The sequence below is a fragment of the Macrosteles quadrilineatus genome, unplaced genomic scaffold (assembly GCF_028750875.1).
Source record: "Macrosteles quadrilineatus isolate MER2022 unplaced genomic scaffold, UCM_ALF_1.0 Scaffold_1__1_contigs__length_201487025, whole genome shotgun sequence".
In the NCBI taxonomy this organism is placed as follows: Eukaryota; Metazoa; Arthropoda; class Insecta; order Hemiptera; family Cicadellidae; genus Macrosteles; species Macrosteles quadrilineatus.
In genome coordinates, this window is record NW_026542594.1 from 198,845,685 (window position 1) to 198,870,065 (window position 24,381).

At 31.5% G+C, this 24,381-nt stretch overlaps 1 long non-coding RNA gene across 1 annotated transcript; it reads left to right on the plus strand.

The window, feature by feature from the left end:
- The first annotated feature begins 8,407 nt into the window (after positions 1-8,407).
- Positions 8,408-10,246, plus strand: LOC128983497 (uncharacterized). Its single transcript, XR_008489855.1, has 2 exons — positions 8,408-8,488; positions 9,299-10,246. It is a non-coding gene; the product is annotated as an uncharacterized LOC128983497 (long non-coding RNA).
- The last annotated feature ends 14,135 nt before the right edge of the window (positions 10,247-24,381 follow it).

Sequence of the window (24,381 nt, forward strand, 5' to 3'; positions counted from 1 at the left end):
TTTTACATGTTACATTTTAACATGTTACATTTTACGACGTTACATTTTAACATGTTACATTTTAACATATTACATTTTAACATGTTACATTTTAACTTGTTACATTTTAATATGTTACATTTTAATATGTTACATTTTAACAAGATAAAATGTTACATTTTAACATGTTACATTTTAAAATGTTACATTTTACGATGTTACATTTTATCATGTTACATTTTAACATATTACATTTTAACATGTTACTTTTTAACATAATACATTTTAATATGTTACATTTTAACATGTTATATTTTAATATGTTACATTTTAAAATGTTGCTTTTTAACATGATAAAATTTTTACCATGTTACATTTTAAAATGTTACATTTTAGGATGTTACATTTTAACATGTTACATTTTAACATATTACATTTTAACATGTTACATTTTAACATAATACATTTTAATATGTTACATTTTAACATGTTGCATTTTAACATGATAAAATGTTACATTTTAACATGTTACATTTTAATGTGTTACATTTTAACATGTTACATTTTAGCATATTACATTTTAACATGATAAAATGTTACATTTTAACGTGTTACATTTTAATATGTTACATTTTAACATGTTACATTTTAAAATGTTACATTTTAACTTGTTACATTTTAAAATGTTACATTTTAACATTTTTTATTTTAAAATGTTACATTTTAACATGTTACAATTTTAACATGTTACATTTTAACATGTTACATTTTACGACGTTACATTTTAACATGTTACATTTTAACATATTACATTTTAACATGTTACATTTTAACTTGTTACATTTTAATATGTTACATTTTAATATGTTATATTTTAACAAGATAAAATGTTACATTTTAACATGTTACATTTTAAAATGTTACATTTTACGATGTTACATTTTATCATGCTACATTTTAACATATTACATTTTAACATGTTACTTTTTAACATAATACATTTTAATATGTTACATTTTAACATGTTATATTTTAATATGTTACATTTTAAAATGTTGCTTTTTAACATGATAAAATGTTTCATTTTAAAATGTTACATTTTAGGATGTTACATTTTAACATGTTACATTTTAACATATTACATTTTGACATGTTACATTTTAACATAATACATTTTAATATGTTACATTTTAACATGTTGCATTTTAACATGATAAAATGTTACATTTTAACATGTTACATTTTAATGTGTTACATTTTAACATGTTACATTTTAGCATATTACATTTTAACATGATAAAATGTTACATTTTAACGTGTTACATTTTAATATGTTACATTTTAACATGTTACATTTTAACATGTTAAATTTTAATATGTTACATTTTAACATGTTGCATTTTAACATGATAAAATGTTACATTTTAACATGTTGCATTTTAACATAATAAAATGTTACATTTTAACACGTTACATTTAAAAATGTTACATTTTACGATGTTACATTTTAACATGTTACATTTTAGCATATTACATTTTAACGTGTTACATTTTAACATGTTACATTTTAATATGTTACATTTTAACATGTTGCATTTTAACATGATAAAATGTGAAATTTTAACATGTTACATTTTAATATATTACATTTTAACATGTTACATTTTAATATGTTACATTTTAACATGTTGCATTTTAACATGATAAAATGTTACATTTTATCATGTTACATTTTAAAATGTTACATTTTAACATGTTACATTTTAAAATGTTACATTTTAACATGTTACATTTTAGCATATTACATTTTAACATGATACAAAGTTACATTTTAACTAGTTACATTTTAATATGTTACATTTTAACATGTTGCATTTTAACATGTTACTTTTTAACATAATACATTTTAATATGTTACATTTTAACATGTTATATTTTAATATGTTACATTTTAACATGATAAAATGTTACATTTTACCATGTTACATTTTAAAATGTTACATTTTAGGATGTTACATTTTAACATGTTACATTTTAACATATTACATTTTAACATGTTACATTTTAACATAATACATTTTAATATGTTACATTTTAACATGTTGCATTTTAACATGATAAAATGTTACATTTTAGGATGTTACATTTTAACATGTTGCATTTTAACATGATAAAATGTTACATTTTACCATGTTACATTTTAAAATGTTACATTTTAGGATGTTACATTTTAACATGTTACATTTTAACATATTACATTTTAACATGTTACATTTTAACATAATACATTTTAATATGTTACATTTTAACATGTTGCATTTTAACATGATAAAATGTTACATTTTAACATGTTACATTTTAATGTGTTACATTTTAACATGTTACATTTTAGCATATTACATTTTAACATGATAAAATGTTACATTTTAACGTGTTACATTTTAATATGTTACATTTTAACATGTTACATTTTAACATGTTGCATTTTAACATAATAAAATGTTACATTTTAACACGTTACATTTAAAAATGTTACATTTTACGATGTTACATTTTAACATGTTACATTTTAGCATATTACATTTTAACGTGTTACATTTTAACATGTTACATTTTAATATGTTACATTTTAACATGTTGCATTTTAACATGATAAAATGTGAAATTTTAACATGTTACATTTTAATATATTACATTTTAACATGTTACATTTTAATATGTTACATTTTAACATGTTGCATTTTAACATGATAAAATGTTACATTTTATCATGTTACATTTTAAAATGTTACATTTTAACATGTTACATTTTAAAATGTTACATTTTAACATGTTACATTTTAGCATATTACATTTTAACATGATAAAAAGTTACATTTTAACGTGTTACATTTTAATATGTTACATTTTACTATGTTGCATTTTAACATGATAAAATGTTACATTTAACATGTTACATTTAACATGTTACATTTTAAAATGTTACATTTTAACATGTTACATTTTAAAATGTTACATTTTAACATGTTACATTTTAAAATGTTACATTTTAACATGTTACATTTTAAAATGTTACATTTTACGACGTTACATTTTAACATGTAACATTTTAACATATTACATTTTAACATGTTACATTTTAACATGTTAAATTTTAATATGTTACATTTTAACATGTTGCATTTTAACATGATAAAATGTTACATTTTAACATGTTGCATTTTAACATAATAAAATGTTACATTTTAACACGTTACATTTAAAAATGTTACATTTTAGGATGTTACATTTTAACATGTTACATTTTAACATATGACATTTTAACATGTTACATTTTAACATGTTACATTTTAACATAATACATTTTAATATGTTACATTTTAACATGTTACATTTTAATATGTTACATTTTAACATGTTGCATTTTAACATGATAAAATGTTACATTTAACATGTTACATTTTAAAATGTTACATTTAAACATGTTACATTTTAAAATGTTACATTTTAACATGTTACATTTTAAAATGTTACATTTAAACATGTTACATTTTAAAATGTTACATTTTAACATGTTACATTTTAAAATGTTACATTTTAACATGTTACATTTTAAAATGTTACATTTTAACATGTTACATTTTAAAATGTTACATTTTAACATGTTACATTTTAAAATGTTACATTTTAACATGTTACATTTTAAAATGTTACATTTTAACATGTTACATTTTAAAATGTTACATTTTAACATGTTACATTTTAAAATGTTACATTTTAACATGTTACATTTTAACATGTTACATTTTACGACGTTACATTTTAACATGTAACATTTTAACATATTACATTTTAACATGTTACATTTTAACATGTTACATTTTAATATGTTACATTTAAACATGTTGCATTTTAACATGATAAAATGTTACATTTTATCATGTTACATTTTAAAATGTTACATTTTAACATGTTACATTTTAAAATGTTACATTTTAACATGTTACATTTTAGCATATTACATTTTAACATGATAAAAAGTTACATTTTAACGTGTTACATTTTAATATGTTACATTTTACTATGTTGCATTTTAACATGATAAAATGTTACATTTAACATGTTACATTTAACATGTTACATTTTAAAATGTTAAATTTTAACATGTTACATTTTAAAATGTTACATTTTAACATGTTACATTTTAAAATGTTACATTTTAACATGTTACATTTTAAAATGTTACATTTTACGACGTTACATTTTAACATGTAACATTTTAACATATTACATTTTAACATGTTACATTTTAACATGTTAAATTTTAATATGTTACATTTTAACATGTTGCATTTTAACATGATAAAATGTTACATTTTAACATGTTGCATTTTAACATAATAAAATGTTACATTTTAACACGTTACATTTAAAAATGTTACATTTTAGGATGTTACATTTTAACATGTTACATTTTAACATATGACATTTTAACATGTTACATTTTAACATGTTACATTTTAACATAATACATTTTAATATGTTACATTTTAACATGTTACATTTTAATATGTTACATTTTAACATGTTGCATTTTAACATGATAAAATGTTACATTTAACATGTTACATTTTAAAATGTTACATTTAAACATGTTACATTTTAAAATGTTACATTTTAACATGTTACATTTTAAAATGTTACATTTAAACTTGTTACATTTTAAAATGTTACATTTTAACATGTTACATTTTAAAATGTTACATTTTAACATGTTACATTTTAAAATGTTACATTTTAACATGTTACATTTTAAAATGTTACATTTTAACATGTTACATTTTAAAATGTTACATTTTAACATGTTACATTTTAAAATGTTACATTTTAACATGTTACATTTTAAAATGTTACATTTTAACATGTTACATTTTAAAATGTTACATTTTAACATGTTACATTTTAACATGTTACATTTTACGACGTTACATTTTAACATGTAACATTTTAACATATTACATTTTAACATGTTACATTTTAACATGTTACATTTTAATATGTTACATTTAAACATGTTGCATTTTAACATGATAAAATGTTACATTTTAACATGTTACATTTTAACATGATAAAATGTTACATTTTAACATGTTGCATTTTAACATAATAAAATGTTACATTTTAACGCGTTACATTTAAAAATGTTACATTTTACGATGTTACATTTTAACATGGTATATTTTAGCATATTACGTTTTTACATGTTACATTTTAACATGATAAAATGTTACATTTTAACATGTTACATTTTAATATGTTACATTATAACATGTTGCATTTTAACATGATAAAATGTTACATTTTAACATGTTTTATTTTAAAATGTTACATTTTACGATGTTACATTTTAGCATGTTACATTTTAGCATATTACATTTTAACATGTTACATTTTAACATGTTACATTTTAATATGTTACATTTTAACATGTTGCATTTTAACATGATAAAATGTAACATTTTAAAATGTTACATCTTAATATTCTACATCTTATTATGTTGCATTTTTACATGATAAACTGTTACATTTTAGCATGTTACATTTTAATATGTTACATTTTAACATGTTATATTTTAACATGTTGCATTTTAACATGATAAAATGTTATATTTAAACATGTTACATTTAAAAATGTTACATTTTACGATGTTACATTTTAACATGTTACATTTTAGCATATTACGTTTTTACATGTTACATTTTAACATGATAAAATGTTACATTTTAACATGTTACATTTTAATATGTTACATTTTATCATGTTACATTTTAAAATGTTACATTTTAACATGTTACATTTTAAAATGTTACATTTTAACATGTTACATTTTAGCATATTACATTTTAACATGATAAAATGTTACATTTTAACGTGTTACATTTTAATATGTTACATTTTAACATGTTGCATTTTAACATGATAAAATGTTACATTTTATCATGTTACATTTTAAAATGTTACTTTTTAACATGTTACATTTTAAAATGTTACATTTTAACATGTTACATTTTAACATGTTACATTTTACGACGTTACATTTTAACATGTAACATTTTAACATATTACATTTTAACATGTTACATTTTAACATGTTAAATTTTAATATGTTACATTTTAACATGTTACATTTTAAAATGTTACATTTTAACATGTTACATTTTAAAATGTTACATTTTAACTTGTTACATTTTAAAATGTTACATTTTAACATTTTTTATTTTAAAATGTTACATTTTAACATGTTACAATTTTAACATGTTACATTTTAACATGTTACATTTTACGACGTTACATTTTAACATGTTACATTTTACAATGTTACATTTTAGGATGTTACATTTTAACATGTAACATTTTAACATATTACATTTTAACATGTTACATTTTAACTTGTTACATTTTAATATTCTACATCTTAACATGTTGCATTTTAACACGATAAACTGTTACATTTTAGCATGTTACATTTTAATATGTTACATTTTAACATGTTACATTTTAACATGTTACATTTTAACATGTTGCATTTTAACATGATAAAATGTTATATTTTAACATGTTACATTAAAAAATGTTACATTTTACGACGTTACATTTTAACATGTTACATTTTAGCATATTACGTTTTTACATGTTACATTTTAACATGATAAAATGTTACATTTTAATATGTTACATTATAACATGTTGCATTTTAACATGTTACATTTTACGATGTTAAATTTTAGCATGTTACATTTTAGCATATTACATTTTAACATGTTACATTTTAACATGTTACATTTTTAAATGTTACTTTTTAGGATGTTACATTTTAACATGTTACATTTTAACATATTACATTTTAACATGTTACATTTTAACATAATACATTTTAGCATATTACATTTTAACATGTTACATTTTTACATGTTACATTTTAAAATGTTACATTTTAAAATGTTACATTTTAGGATGTTACATTTTAACATGTTACATTTTAGGATGTTACATTTTAACATGTTACATTTTAACGTATTACATTTTAACATGTTACATTTTAACATAATACGTTTTAATATGTTACATTTTAACATGCTGCATTTTAATATGATAGAATGTTACATTTAACATGTTACATTTTAAAATGTTACATTTTAACATGTTACATTTTAAAATGTTACATTTTAACATGTTACATTTTAAAATGTTACATTTCAGGATGTTACATTTTAACATGTTATATTTTAACATGATAAAATGTTACATTTTAACATGTTACATTTTAAAATGTTACATTTTAGGATGTTACATTTTAACATGTTACATTTTATCGTATTACATTTTAACATGATACATTTTAATATCTTACATTTTAACATGTTGCATTTTAACATGATAAAATGTTACATTTAACATGTTACATTTTAAAATGTTACATTTTAACATGTTACATTTTAAAATGTTACATTTTAACATTTTACATTTTAAAATGTTACATTTTAACATTTTACATTTTAAAATGTTACATTTTAACATTTTACATTTTAAAATGTTACATTTTAACATGTTACATTTTACAATGTTACATTTTAAAATGTTACATTTTAACATGTTACATTTTACAATGTTACATTTTAAAATGTTACATTTTAGGATGTTACATTTTAACATGTAACATTTTAAAATGTTACATTTTAACATTTTACATTTTAAAATGTTACATTTTAACATTTTACATTTTAAAATGTTACATTTTAACATGTTACATTTTACAATGTTACATTTTAAAATGTTACATTTTAGGATGTTACATTTTAACATGTAACATTTTAACATATTACATTTTAACATGTTACATTTTTAACATGTTACATTTTAACATGTTACATTTTAACATGTTACATTTTGTGCCGGAAATTCACCAGAAATTTTTGAATTTTTTCCGTCACCAGTTTTTTTGGGTCATAAGAGAACTTAATCAATGATGAGAGTTTTCTCTAAAACATTCTTATAGTGCGAGAACACCGAGTTTCTGAGATTTTATTTTGCGTGTGTGGTAGAACTGGGAGCATCGGCAATGACAACCCGAAAATTGACAACGTTATAGGAAATCAAGTGGAAGTTTATTTGTTTGAGATATTTAATATTACTTTGGTTTAGAATTTAAGGCGTATTGGAAATCATGTTGGTGGACGATATTAATTTTGTGTTACTTTTTCCAGTCGTTTGACTATGTTTAAATCCGCTACTGTTGTTTAAGTTTCGGTTTTGGTTTCAGTCGTTAGTTGAGTCGGCGTCCCGGTTTCTTTTTCTCTTGCCTCGCCATCTTGCAGAGAAGTACCATGTAGTTTTTCTCACTCTAGAACTTTTACCTAAGTCTTTTGAATTTTGTTTCCTTAAATATGTTTGAGTGATATCATTTTAAATTTCATGTTTGACTGACTCACCCACAACCCCATTATAATGGTAAGTTGAATTTGTATTAACTACTAATTAAGATCTCAAAACTGACTCAGAGAAAAATGCTGATTAGTTCGTTTCGCCGGTAGGAAGTTTCATACCTGTTAAAATGTTACACATTTTTTAAGATTCAAAAGTTCTGTTAATCTCATTTTAATCCCTGACTTGTAAAATTTCTTTTCTTTTGTTTAATGAGTATAAAATAAACTGTATCATACCCACTAGCCTAGGCCTACACTTGAATTATTTGGCAGGTATATTTTTGAAAGAAATCTCTGTATTGGTATCTAGTAACGATTAATTATTGTTTATTGCATTGCTGTAACTTTGTCAGACATCCAGGAGGCTCTGTGTTTAAGATAAATTTAATTTCTGGTCTTTTAGTTAGCTGGAAGGATAGGACTAAAGATTGCAGGCTAGGCCTACCAGATCCAATGACTGGTTAACGGCACATGTGGCGATTTGGTTTTGCAGATAAAGGAAAAACACTGTTATTGTTTCACACAGGCATAAATATTTTGGTTTCTATAAATTTTGTAAATTTTAATAAAATAGTGAGTTATACTACTTAGGCCTATTATGGAAACACTTGTAAAAAAAAAGGAAACTTATCTTTGTCAGTTCAGATTTGGTTTTAGTAGGTTTTATTTCCAATTGTATGTAGCTATTTTTTTTTAAATATCAAAATGTTCTAACATGTAATGTGAACTAAATGAATCTCAAATTTTGAGTGTTAAAGATGTAACGAATTTCACTTTCATTTAAAACTTAGACCTATTGTATACAGATTACTATGTATGAAGTTTTTCGTAACAGGGGTTCGACTTCCTGGGACGAACACGCTGAGGTCATCGTAGAACTAACTTGAAGCCGCAGGCCTACTAGCCTAGACACCTGGGTATGGGAAAGCAACACCACTTAGAGGAACCTCTTGTCTACCCTGTGTTTGGAGGCGAGGACCCTTTTTGAGTCTGTCGGACCTGGAGTTTTTCAACGCTAGAGTACATCCATGGGCAACTACCTACTTCTGTCCACCTCGCCAACACACCTCAAAATTGCTCGATACTCAGGTGACTTCTAAACTTTTTGGAAATTATTTTGCTTCAGCGGATGGACTGATCTACAACTTTCAAAGTGAAATCTAAATTAGGCCTAGGCCTATTTGAACTTAGTGGGTGCACCCATGGACTCAAATTAACTTCATGTATACAACTTTATAAATTTTGGTTATTATTTCTGGCCTAACTTTAACTTGGTGATTTCCAGCGAATTTTTGGTAGAGATTCTTGTAACGTTAAACTGTTTTATCTGTTCTGAATTTTAGCTTTAACTTTAACTCATTTTATATTGAATTTTATTCTGTAAACCCATACTGGGAAGAATTAAAAGATGTTTTGATTAAATTTCACTTAACTTTAACTTTTATAAATTTTTTGGCCAAGCTTCAATAGGTTACAGCACAGACTTGGTGTCCCAGGAATTACTGTTTAGATTTATAGTTAGTTTCTTTATTGCAGGTTGTAATTTTATTTAAGTATTTGTATCTTTTAAGAGTTTTGGGCCCAAAATCTCGTCTTGTGTTAAGGTTGGCGAAACAAAGGTTTTAGTTGATAAGTAATTCAACATTTTGACTTTTCAGGTGTTAATTATTTAGGAATTTGTCTACGCTTTTATCATACTTGTAGTAAATTTGTCATTTATGGTTTGAACCAGTTTGTAAAAGGGTATTTGTTTTTCTTTTAATAAATCAGGGTGAGTCAGTTACGATGTGTTATCATTTCCCGGTCCTGCTGACCTGTTTGAGATTGTCCCACCCTTCAGGTGGTACAAATTCTGCGCCACTCTGCTAACAGGTCGAGGAACGGGCTGTGATAAAGTAAATTTTTAAAGTTTTTCCTTTTTGTAGAGGAGTGGAAAGTAAAGATGTGCTAGGTAAAAGAAAAGACGCTTTATTTAGTTTGTGTTAGGTTGTTGTTAAATTAGGGCGAACCAACATGGCTTTCAATCCGGACCTTTTGTTGAAAGAGGATCTTATTTTTGAGTTAGCGGTACGTGGACTGGATTTTGAGAAATTAGATGTGAACTCGATGAGGCGTAATTTGCGTCAAGCTTTTTCGGACAATGTTGATTCTGATGCAAAGAACCTTGAGGGTGTAAGTTATTTTAAGGTCACAGATGAGGTGAATCGTTGTTATCGCAGGTACGAAGAGTTTTCTGGTATAGTAGAGGGAATTGATGTAGAAAGTTCACACAGTGCCCTGAAACGATACAAAGCTAGACTTGAACATTTGTTGAGGCGGCTAGGGATCCTCGTAAGTTTAGGGGAGGGTATGGATGCTAAGGAAAAGAAGGCTGTACAAGGTATGCAATCTCTAACGCCTAACCTTCTTAAGGTAATCGAAGACAGATTGAGAGAATTAGAGAGGATAGAGGCAGCCTCTAATGAACCAACAACGAAGGCTGGGGAAGAAGAAAAGGAGCAGCAGGAATTAAAGATTTTGCAGCCACTGGTGGTACATCATGAACAGCATAGGCCTATAGAGAATACTGTAGAGGGGGGAAGTATTGAAAGTCCCCAGAGTAAAACCGAACCTAACCTAAACCAAGCCACATCCCACAGTCTAATAAATTTGAGTTCACCGAACCAGCATTTCAACGCTAGGGAAGAGGTAAACAGAGTAACTAGCCAGGTTAGTAAGGTATCATTGTATAGTAAATTACCCCACCCAATGGATAGATTTTTGAAGGAAATACCTGAGACTGATGGATTGTTTTTGCCTAAACTAATGGATTTCTTAAGGCGAGTTCTCAAAATGAAACAGCAACCGGGTGCTACTGACTTGGAACTATTGCACTTAATTTATCCTTTCACCCGAGGACCTCTGGCCGAGAGAACAAAATTAGCCTTAAGCGAGGGGTGGTCTTTCGATAAGTACCATGGGGACATCATTGAATTTTTTATCCCAAACCGGCAATATCAGGGAATGAAACAAGAACTTTTTCATAGGCTCCAACGGAATGGGGAACCACTGCCATGTTACATAGCTGATATAAAAGGATCCGCTGAGCTCTTACGCGTACCAGTGAATGAGGCGGAATTGGTAAATGTTATCCTTGAGGGATTAAACCCGGTCGAAAGGTCCCGCTTTGTATTTTCAACTAGGCCTACCAATCTTCAAGAACTAGACAGATTGTGCATTTACTCTCAGAACCTAGGGTATGCCGATAGACACCGTACCCCGATTCAGAACTTTTCAGGGGGAAAATTTTTGGGACAACGAAGCGCAGTCAATGCTGTCAGAGAATCAACTTCAAAGCCACCAAGTACTACTGGTCAAGAACACTTCCCAAGACAAGATGGTGCACGGGGACCACCTCGATGTTACAACTGCGGTCAAGTCGGACATATTTGGAGGTTTTGTAGGCAAGGTCGTAGTGATCCAAAAAACTAGTTGGCGTGAGGGCGTTTGGCCGGCACGTACCTCAAAACGTTTCACGGCGTCATAAACCCAAGAGAAAGTACAGGCGACAATGGACCAGGGCTAAAACAAACAAGTTGTCAGCTAACATTTCTACAGTTTCTAGGAGTAACTATGGAGTCCCCTGGGTCAGAGTAAATTTTGGAGGATTGTGTGTAAATGCTTTAATGGATTCAGGTTCTTCTAGATGTTTGATCAGCCATGACCTTTATGCTACTTTACAAAAAAGGGATCTTGTGTATGAATGGGTTTTTACAGACATAACTTGTGTCACGGCCACCAGTTCACCTATTGCAATTGAAGGATTAGCCACTGTTAAAGTAAGAATTTCAGATTTTACATGGAAACTGAAGTTTTTAGTTTCAAGAAATTTAGGAATGGGATGTATATTAGGAGCTGATTTTATAAGTAAGGCTGGGTTAGTTTTGGATATTCAATCACAATACTTGTACTTTAAGTTTAACCGCAAAGTAAAGATTCCGTTAGCCAATTGTAGTGATCCTGACTTAGTCACCCATACTTCCCAGGGCAAAGTTTCAAAAAACAATTTAATTGTGAGTGATAGCAAGACCAAGGATTTGTTAACTCCCAGTGAAAGGAAGGCTGTAGAAGATCTTTGTGCTAAATTTCCAGATGTCCTTACTAAGAAGTTAGGATTGACGCATCTAATCGAATACGACATAAAACTGAAGGAAAACGTGGTAGTTAAGTCACATCCCTATAAGTTATCCCCACCTAAGATGGAAGTTATGAGGAATCATATTGACGAATTACTATCAAAAAATATAATTGAGCCTTCTATTTCCCCTCACTCTAGTGCTGCCTTCCTGGTTCCCAAAGGGACGCAAAGTGAAAATCCTACTGAACAACAATGGCGTTGTGTTATTGACTTTCGTAAATTAAATCAATATATTGAGATTGAACAAGTTCCACTCCCCGATCTGCACTCTGCATTTCATTGGTTTAGTAAGGCTAGGTATTTCAGTTGTATCGATTTGAATCAGGCCTACCATCAAATTCCTCTCTCTGACCGATCCAAAGCATTGACGGCTTTCTGTGTGCCTTGGAACCTATACCAATTCACTAGGGTGCCTTTTGGGTTAGCAACAGGAGCTCAAGTTTTGACACGACTGTTAGACCACATTTTCAGTGACATTAAGTTCAGATATGTTTTAAATTTTTTGGATGATTGTGTGATATATTCAGAGTCTTTTGAAGACCATCTCAAACATTTAGAGGAAGTCTTTACCCGTTTAAGAACAGCAGGATTGACAGTAAATCCCAAGAAGTTAAATTTAGCTGTAAAGGAGATCTCTTTCCTTGGACACATCGTTTCTCATCGTGGCGTATCCATTGATGCTAATAGAACTCAAAGCATTAGGGACTATCAACCTCCCAAAGATGTTAAAGGTGTGTCACGCTTCGTGGGAATGGTGAATTTCTACTCTAAATTCATACCTAAGTATGCGGAAATATGTGCACCCTTGAATAAGTTGCGGAAGAAAGGAGCTATCTTCAAGTGGGGAGAAGAAGAGGACCAGGCCTTCGTAGCTCTCAAGGAAGCTCTGATGAACCCCCCAGTACTCAGGATGGTTGATTTCTCAAAGGAACTAATTCTAACAACGGACAGCAGCGGGATTGCTATCGCGGCGGTATTGCAACAAGAGACAGATGGAGTTAGACAGCCTGTGGCTTACTATTCTAGGACCCTTTCGGAAAGTGAGCGCAAGTTCTCCATTTATGAACTTGAGGGGTTAGCGGTTGTTGAAGCGATTGAAAAGTTTCGATCTTACCTGGAACATGCACCTTTTCTCTTGGAGACCGATAACCAGGCCTTGTCATGGATTTTAGCTCACCCAAAACAGATTGGAAGGATAGGGAGATGGGTTATGAGAATAATGTCTTTAAAGTTTAGGGTTCAACATATCAGGTCAACTATGAATGTGGTGGCAGATGCGCTTTCACGGATGTATGACTCATGCAATCAGGAGACGTCAAGTAGGGAAACCAAAGAGGGAGAAGTAGAAAATCTAGTGGGAGGTTTGTTGGTAGATTTTCCTTTGGCCTTTTCTGATTTGATTTCACACCAGCGTAAGGATGAGGAAATACAAAGAATTGTGGAGAAAGTAAAAGAAGGAAATGCCCCTCCAGCGTTTACGTTGAACAAGGGAATTTTGTATTGGCAAGGTGGAAAAGGCATTAAGAAAATTGAATTGCCCTTGAGTTTGGTACCTTTGGTTTTTGATTATTTTCACTGCTCGGCTGTAGGAGGACATCTTGGTAAGCACAAAACCACGTTAAAGATAGGAGAGTTCTTTCATTGGCCGAATTGGCGTGATGAGATAGCGGAACGAGTAAAAGGATGCGAAATTTGTAGTTTGAGTAAACCTGCCCAAGATTCTCACATAGGAAAGTTGGCGTCAGATGTTTCCGATTATGTAATGGAGAAGATTTATGTGGATTTTGTTGGCCCTTACCCTAGGAGTCGGCAAGGAAACCAGTACTTATTGACAGCCACAGATTCTTTCAGTAAATTTGTTTGGATTTTCCCGATTAGGCAGGCTAAAGCTGAGATTGCGTGTCGGACTCTAAAGGAGAGACTTTTCCAGCATTTCTCTTATCCAAAATGGATTGTGTCAGACAATGGCACGCCTTTCACTAGCAAGCTTTTTAAGAATTTCTGTTTCACTCATGGGATACGACATATTACTACCTCACCTTATAGGCCACATGGTAACCAAGTTGAGCGTTTTCACAGAAATTTAAGATCTGCACTAATCGCTTTCCACGCTGAAAGTCAAAACAGGTGGGATGAGAATATTCCGTGGTTGGAGTTGGCTTTCAATTCAGCCGTAAATGAAGCCAATAACGACACACCTTTCAAATTGATGTGTTTCCATAATAGGCCTAAGTAGTATAACTCACTATTTTATTAAAATTTACAAAATTTATAGAAACCAAAATATTTATGCCTGTGTGAAACAATAACAGTGTTTTTCCTTTATCTGCAAAACCAAATCGCCACATGTGCCGTTAACCAGTCATTGGATCTGGTAGGCCTAGCCTGCAATCTTTAGTCCTATCCTTCCAGCTAACTAAAAGACCAGAAATTAAATTTATCTTAAACACAGAGCCTCCTGGATGTCTGACAAAGTTACAGCAATGCAATAAACAATAATTAATCGTTACTAGATACCAATACAGAGATTTCTTTCAAAAATATATCTGCCAAATAATTAAAGTGTAGGCCTAGGCTAGTGGGTATGATACAGTTTATTTTATACTCATTAAACAAAGGAAAAGAAATTTTACAAGTCAGGGATTAAAATGAGATTAACAGAACTTTTGAATCTTAAAAAATGTGTAACATTTTAACAGGTATGACACTTCCTACCGGCGAAACGAACTAATCAGCATTTTTCTCTGAGTCAGTTTTGAGATCTTAATTAGTAGTTAATACAAATTCAACTTACCATTATAATGGGGTTGTGGGTGAGTCAGTCAAACATGAAATTTAAAATGATATCACTCAAACATATTTAAGGAAACAAAATTCAAAAGACTTAGGTAAAAGTTCTAGAGTGAGAAAAACTACATGGTACTTCTCTGCAAGATGGCGAGGCAAGAGAAAAAGAAACCGGGACGCCGACTCAACTAACGACTGAAACCAAAACCGAAACTTAAACAACAGTAGCGGATTTAAACATAGTCAAACGACTGGAAAAAGTAACACAAAATTAATATCGTCCACCAACATGATTTCCAATACGCCTTAAATTCTAAAACAAAGTAATATTAAATATCTCAAACAAATAAACTTCCACTTGATTTCCTATAACGTTGTCAATTTTCGGGTTGTCATTGCCGATGCTCCCAGTTCTACCACACACGCAAAATAAAATCTCAGAAACTCGGTGTTCTCGCACTATAAGAATGTTTTAGAGAAAACTCTCATCACTGATTAAGTTCTCTTATGACCCAAAAAAACTGGTGACGGAAAAAATTCAAAAATTTCTGGTGAATTTCCGGCACATACTCCCTCCTCCAAAACAATGAACCCCGGTTCATTGAAACCTATGAAAACTTAAATTCTAAATACTAATATCTACTGCCATGGTCTTTTATAGTTTTTCATCGATGAAATAATTTTTATTTACACATTTGTAGTACTACTTTCTTGTCTCGTTATGCCTGCATAACGGAAATTGTCTGAGCCGGGTAAATAATGAAAACAAGAAGTTGATCAGGCTTCTTATCTTACATTTAAGTCCAAATAGTAAACACTTGTTTGTACCTAACCATTGTTAGATTTATGGTAACACTTTAAATGAGAGACGTGACTTTTCCTGTAAACTCGGTTTGTTTTCATGTCCCACAGTTCCGCGGTAACTGGGGATAAGAAACGTATAATCCTAAACGGTCCCTTCCACCTATAACTGAGTTTGGCAGCTACTTTGTCCTTTCCTCTACTTTGTGGAAAATCTTTGCACCACACTAATTGTCCTACTACAAAAGGGGAATCTCTATGTTCTCTGTCATATTTTACTCTGACCCTCTCATGAGCCCTGACTAGATTTCTTTTAGCCCGAAGCCAATGCTCTTTAATTTCTCCAGTTGTTGGTCTGTCCGGTAGCAGTGTGTCGATGTTCCAGAGATTGGATAATGGGTAGTTGGGTCGGAAACCAAACATCAATTTGAAAGGTGTGTCGTTATTGGCTTCATGTACGGCTGAATTGAAAGCCAACTCCAACCACGGAATATTCTCATCCCACCTGTTTTGACTTTCAGCGTGGAAAGCGATTAGTGCAGATCTTAAATTTCTGTGAAAACGCTCAACTTGGTTACCATGTGGCCTATAAGGTGAGGTAGTAATATGTCGTATCCCATGAGTGAAACAGAAATTCTTAAAAAGCTTGCTAGTGAAAGGCGTGCCATTGTCTGACACAATCCATTTTGGATAAGAGAAATGCTGGAAAAGTCTCTCCTTTAGAGTCCGACACGCAATCTCAGCTTTAGCCTGCCTAATCGGGAAAATCCAAACAAATTTACTGAAAGAATCTGTGGCTGTCAATAAGTACTGGTTTCCTTGCCGACTCCTAGGGTAAGGGCCAACAAAATCCACATAAATCTTCTCCATTACATAATCGGAAACATCTGACGCCAACTTTCCTATGTGAGAATCTTGGGCAGGTTTACTCAAACTACAAATTTCGCATCCTTTTACTCGTTCCGCTATCTCATCACGCCAATTCGGCCAATGAAAGAACTCTCCTATCTTTAACGTGGTTTTGTGCTTACCAAGATGTCCTCCTACAGCCGAGCAGTGAAAATAATCAAAAACCAAAGGTACCAAACTCAAGGGCAATTCAATTTTCTTAATGCCTTTTCCACCTTGCCAATACAAAATTCCCTTGTTCAACGTAAACGCTGGAGGGGCATTTCCTTCTTTTACTTTCTCCACAATTCTTTGTATTTCCTCATCCTTACGCTGGTGTGAAATCAAATCAGAAAAGGCCAAAGGAAAATCTACCAACAAACCTCCCACTAGATTTTCTACTTCTCCCTCTTTGGTTTCCCTACTTGACGTCTCCTGATTGCATGAGTCATACATCCGTGAAAGCGCATCTGCCACCACATTCATAGTTGACCTGATATGTTGAACCCTAAACTTTAAAGACATTATTCTCATAACCCATCTCCCTATCCTTCCAATCTGTTTTGGGTGAGCTAAAATCCATGACAAGGCCTGGTTATCGGTCTCCAAGAGAAAAGGTGCATGTTCCAGGTAAGATCGAAACTTTTCAATCGCTTCAACAACCGCTAACCCCTCAAGTTCATAAATGGAGAACTTGCGCTCACTTTCCGAAAGGGTCCTAGAATAGTAAGCCACAGGCTGTCTAACTCCATCTGTCTCTTGTTGCAATACCGCCGCGATAGCAATCCCGCTGCTGTCCGTTGTTAGAATTAGTTCCTTTGAGAAATCAACCATCCTGAGTACTGGGGGGTTCATCAGAGCTTCCTTGAGAGCTACGAAGGCCTGGTCCTCTTCTTCTCCCCACTTGAAGATAGCTCCTTTCTTCCGCAACTTATTCAAGGGTGCACATATTTCCGCATACTTAGGTATGAATTTAGAGTAGAAATTCACCATTCCCACGAAGCGTGACACACCTTTAACATCTTTGGGAGGTTGATAGTCCCTAATGCTTTGAGTTCTATTAGCATCAATGGATACGCCACGATGAGAAACGATGTGTCCAAGGAAAGAGATCTCCTTTACAGCTAAATTTAACTTCTTGGGATTTACTGTCAATCCTGCTGTTCTTAAACGGGTAAAGACTTCCTCTAAATGTTTGAGATGGTCTTCAAAAGACTCTGAATATATCACACAATCATCCAAAAAATTTAAAACATATCTTAACTTAATGTCACTGAAAATGTGGTCTAACAGTCGTGTCAAAACTTGAGCTCCTGTTGCTAACCCAAAAGGCACCCTAGTGAATTGGTATAGGTTCCAAGGCACACAGAAAGCCGTCAATGCTTTGGATCGGTCAGAGAGAGGAATTTGATGGTAGGCCTGATTCAAATCGATACAACTGAAATACCTAGCCTTACTAAACCAATGAAATGCAGAGTGCAGATCGGGGAGTGGAACTTGTTCAATCTCAATATATTGATTTAATTTACGAAAGTCAATAACACAACGCCATTGTTGTTCAGTAGGATTTTCACTTTGCGTCCCTTTGGGAACCAGGAAGGCAGCACTAGAGTGAGGGGAAATAGAAGGCTCAATTATATTTTTTGATAGTAATTCGTCAATATGATTCCTCATAACTTCCATCTTAGGTGGGGATAACTTATAGGGATGTGACTTAACTACCACGTTTTCCTTCAGTTTTATGTCGTATTCGATTAGATGCGTCAATCCTAACTTCTTAGTAAGGACATCTGGAAATTTAGCACAAAGATCTTCTACAGCCTTCCTTTCACTGGGAGTTAACAAATCCTTGGTCTTGCTATCACTCACAATTAAATTGTTTTTTGAAACTTTGCCCTGGGAAGTATGGGTGACTAAGTCAGGATCACTACAATTGGCTAACGGAATCTTTACTTTGCGGTTAAACTTAAAGTACAAGTATTGTGATTGAATATCCAAAACTAACCCAGCCTTACTTATAAAATCAGCTCCTAATATACATCCCATTCCTAAATTTCTTGAAACTAAAAACTTCAGTTTCCATGTAAAATCTGAAATTCTTACTTTAACAGTGGCTAATCCTTCAATTGCAATAGGTGAACTGGTGGCCGTGACACAAGTTATGTCTGTAGAAACCCATTCATACACAAGATCCCTTTTTTGTAAAGTAGCATAAAGGTCATGGCTGATCAAACATCTAGAAGAACCTGAATCCATTAAAGCATTTACACACAATCCTCCAAAATTTACTCTGACCCAGGGGACTCCATAGTTACTCCTAGAAACTGTAGAAATGTTAGCTGACAACTTGTTTGTTTTAGCCCTGGTCCATTGTCGCCTGTACTTTCTCTTGGGTTTATGACGCCGTGAAACGTTTTGAGGTACGTGCCGGCCAAACGCCCTCACGCCAACTAGTTTTTTGGATCACTACGACCTTGCCTACAAAACCTCCAAATATGTCCGACTTGACCGCAGTTGTAACATCGAGGTGGTCCCCGTGCACCATCTTGTCTTGGGAAGTGTTCTTGACCAGTAGTACTTGGTGGCTTTGAAGTTGATTCTCTGACAGCATTGACTGCGCTTCGTTGTCCCAAAAATTTTCCCCCTGAAAAGTTCTGAATCGGGGTACGGTGTCTATCGGCATACCCTAGGTTCTGAGAGTAAATGCACAATCTGTCTAGTTCTTGAAGATTGGTAGGCCTAGTTGAAAATACAAAGCGGGACCTTTCGACCGGGTTTAATCCCTCAAGGATAACATTTACCAATTCCGCCTCATTCACTGGTACGCGTAAGAGCTCAGCGGATCCTTTTATATCAGCTATGTAACATGGCAGTGGTTCCCCATTCCGTTGGAGCCTATGAAAAAGTTCTTGTTTCATTCCCTGATATTGCCGGTTTGGGATAAAAAATTCAATGATGTCCCCATGGTACTTATCGAAAGACCACCCCTCGCTTAAGGCTAATTTTGTTCTCTCGGCCAGAGGTCCTCGGGTGAAAGGATAAATTAAGTGCAATAGTTCCAAGTCAGTAGCACCCGGTTGCTGTTTCATTTTGAGAACTCGCCTTAAGAAATCCATTAGTTTAGGCAAAAACAATCCATCAGTCTCAGGTATTTCCTTCAAAAATCTATCCATTGGGTGGGGTAATTTACTATACAATGATACCTTACTAACCTGGCTAGTTACTCTGTTTACCTCTTCCCTAGCGTTGAAATGCTGGTTCGGTGAACTCAAATTTATTAGACTGTGGGATGTGGCTTGGTTTAGGTTAGGTTCGGTTTTACTCTGGGGACTTTCGATACTTCCCCCCTCTACAGTATTCTCTATAGGCCTATGCTGTTCAGGATGTACCACCAGTGGCTGCAAAATCTTTAATTCCTGCTGCTCCTTTTCTTCTTCCCCAGCCTTCGTTGTTGGTTCATTAGAGGCTGCCTCTATCCTCTCTAATTCTCTCAATCTGTCTTCGATTACCTTAAGAAGGTTAGGCGTTAGAGATTGCATACCTTGTACAGCCTTCTTTTCCTTAGCATCCATACCCTCCCCTAAACTTACGAGGATCCCTAGCCGCCTCAACAAATGTTCAAGTCTAGCTTTGTATCGTTTCAGGGCACTGTGTGAACTTTCTACATCAATTCCCTCTACTATACCAGAAAACTCTTCGTACCTGCGATAACAACGATTCACCTCATCTGTGACCTTAAAATAACTTACACCCTCAAGGTTCTTTGCATCAGAATCAACATTGTCCGAAAAAGCTTGACGCAAATTACGCCTCATCGAGTTCACATCTAATTTCTCAAAATCCAGTCCACGTACCGCTAATTTAAAAAATAAGATCCTCTTTCAACAAAAGGTCCGGATTGAAAGCCATGTTGGTTCGCCCTAATTTAACAACAACCTAACACAAACTAAATAAAGCGTCTTTTCTTTTACCTAGCACATCTTTACTTTCCACTCCTCTACAAAAAGGAAAAACTTTAAAAATTTACTTTATCACAGCCCGTTCCTCGACCTGTTAGCAGAGTGGCGCAGAATTTGTACCACCTGAAGGGTGGGACAATCTCAAACAGGTCAGCAGGACCGGGAAATGATAACACATCGTAACTGACTCACCCTGATTTATTAAAAGAAAAACAAATACCCTTTTACAAACTGGTTCAAACCATAAATGACAAATTTACTACAAGTATGATAAAAGCGTAGACAAATTCCTAAATAATTAACACCTGAAAAGTCAAAATGTTGAATTACTTATCAACTAAAACCTTTGTTTCGCCAACCTTAACACAAGACGAGATTTTGGGCCCAAAACTCTTAAAAGATACAAATACTTAAATAAAATTACAACCTGCAATAAAGAAACTAACTATAAATCTAAACAGTAATTCCTGGGACACCAAGTCTGTGCTGTAACCTATTGAAGCTTGGCCAAAAAATTTATAAAAGTTAAAGTTAAGTGAAATTTAATCAACACATCTTTTAATTCTTCCCAGTATGGGTTTACAGAATAAAATTCAATATAAAATGAGTTAAAGTTAAAGCTAAAATTCAGAACAGATAAAACAGTTTAACGTTACAAGAATCTCTACCAAAAATTCGCTGGAAATCACCAAGTTAAAGTTAGGACAGAAATAATAACCAAAATTTATAAAGTTGTATACATGAAGTTAATTTGAGTCCATGGGTGCACCCACTAAGTTCAAATAGGCCTAGGCCTAATTTAGATTTCACTTTGAAAGTTGTAGATCAGTCCATCCGCTGAAGCAAAATAATTTCCAAAAAGTTTAGAAGTCACCTGAGTATCGAGCAATTTTGAGGTGTGTTGGCGAGGTGGACAGAAGTAGGTAGTTGCCCATGGATGTACTCTAGCGTTGAAAAACTCCAGGTCCGACAGACTCAAAAAGGGTCCTCGCCTCCAAACACAGGGTAGACAAGAGGTTCCTCTAAGTGGTGTTGCTTTCCCATACCCAGGTGTCTAGGCTAGTAGGCCTGCGGCTTCAAGTTAGTTCTACGATGACCTCAGCGTGTTCGTCCCAGGAAGTCGAACCCCTGTTACGAAAAACTTCATACATAGTAATCTGTATACAATAGGTCTAAGTTTTAAATGAAAGTGAAATTCGTTACATCTTTAACACTCAAAATTTGAGATTCATTTAGTTCACATTACATGTTAGAACATTTTGATATTTAAAGAAAATAGCTACATACAATTGGAAATAAAACCTACTAAAACCAAATCTGAACTGACAAAGATAAGTTTCCTTTTTTTTTTTACAAGTGTTTCCATAATAGGCCTAAGTAGTATAACTCACTATTTTATTAAAATTTACAAAATTTATAGAAACCAAAATATTTATGCCTGTGTGAAACAATAACAGTGTTTTTCCTTTATCTGCAAAACCAAATCGCCACATGTGCCGTTAACCAGTCATTGGATCTGGTAGGCCTAGCCTGCAATCTTTAGTCCTATCCTTCCAGCTAACTAAAAGACCAGAAATTAAATTTATCTTAAACACAGAGCCTCCTGGATGTCTGACAAAGTTACAGCAATGCAATAAACAATAATTAATCGTTACTAGATACCAATACAGAGATTTCTTTCAAAAATATACCTGCCAAATAATTCAAGTGTAGGCCTAGGCTAGTGGGTATGATACAGTTTATTTTATACTCATTAAACAAAGGAAAAGAAATTTTACAAGTCAGGGATTAAAATGAGATTAACAGAACTTTTGAATCTTAAAAAATGTGTAACATTTTAACAGGTATGAAACTTCCTACCGGCGAAACGAACTAATCAGCATTTTTCTCTGAGTCAGTTTTGAGATCTTAATTAGTAGTTAATACAAATTCAACTTACCATTATAATGGGGTTGTGGGTGAGTCAGTCAAACATGAAATTTAAAATGATATCACTCAAACATATTTAAGGAAACAAAATTCAAAAGACTTAGGTAAAAGTTCTAGAGTGAGAAAAACTACATGGTACTTCTCTGCAAGATGGCGAGGCAAGAGAAAAAGAAACCGGGGCGCCGACTCAACTAACGACTGAAACCAAAACCGAAACTTAAACAACAGTAGCGGATTTAAACATAGTCAAAACGACTGGAAAAAGTAACACAAAATTAATATCGTCCACCAACATGATTTCCAATACGCCTTAAATTCTAAACCAAAGTAATATTAAATATCTCAAACAAATAAACTTCCACTTGATTTCCTATAACGTTGTCAATTTTCGGGTTGTCATTGCCGATGCTCCCAGTTCTACCACACACGCAAAATAAAATCTCAGAAACTCGGTGTTCTCGCACTATAAGAATGTTTTAGAGAAAACTCTCATCATTGATTAAGTTCTCTTATGACCCAAAAAAACTGGTGACGGAAAAAATTCAAAAATTTCTGGTGAATTTCCGGCACAAAATGTAACATGTTAAAATGTAACATGTTAAAATGTAACATGTTAAAAATGTAACATGTTAAAATGTAATATGTTAAAATGTTACATGTTAAAATGTAACATCCTAAAATGTAACATTTTAAAATGTAACATTGTAAAATGTAACATGTTAAAATGTAACATTTTAAAGTGTAAAATGTTAAAATGTAACATTTTAAAATGTAAAATGTTAAAATGTAACATTTTAAAATGTAAAATGTTAAAATGTAACATTTTAAAATGTAAAATGTTAAAATGTAACATTTTAAAATGTAACATGTTAAAATGTAACATTTTAAAATGTAACATGTTAAATGTAACATTTTATCATGTTAAAATGCAACATGTTAAAATGTAACATATTAAAATGTATTATGTTAAAATGTAATACGTTAAAATGTAACATGTTAAAATGTAACATCCTAAAATGTAACATTTTAAAATGTATTATGTTAAAATGTAACATCCTGAAATGTAACATTTTAAAATGTAACATGTTAAAATGTAACATTTTAAAATGTAACATGTTAAAATGTAACATTTTAAAATGTAACATGTTAAATGTAACATTCTATCATATTAAAATGCAACATGTTAAAATGTAACATATTAAAACGTATTATGTTAAAATGTAACATGTTAAAATGTAATACGTTAAAATGTAACATGTTAAAATGTAACATCCTAAAATGTAACATGTTAAAATGTAACATCCTAAAATGTAACATTTTAAAATGTAACATTTTAAAATGTAACATGTAAAAATGTAACATGTTAAAATGTAATAT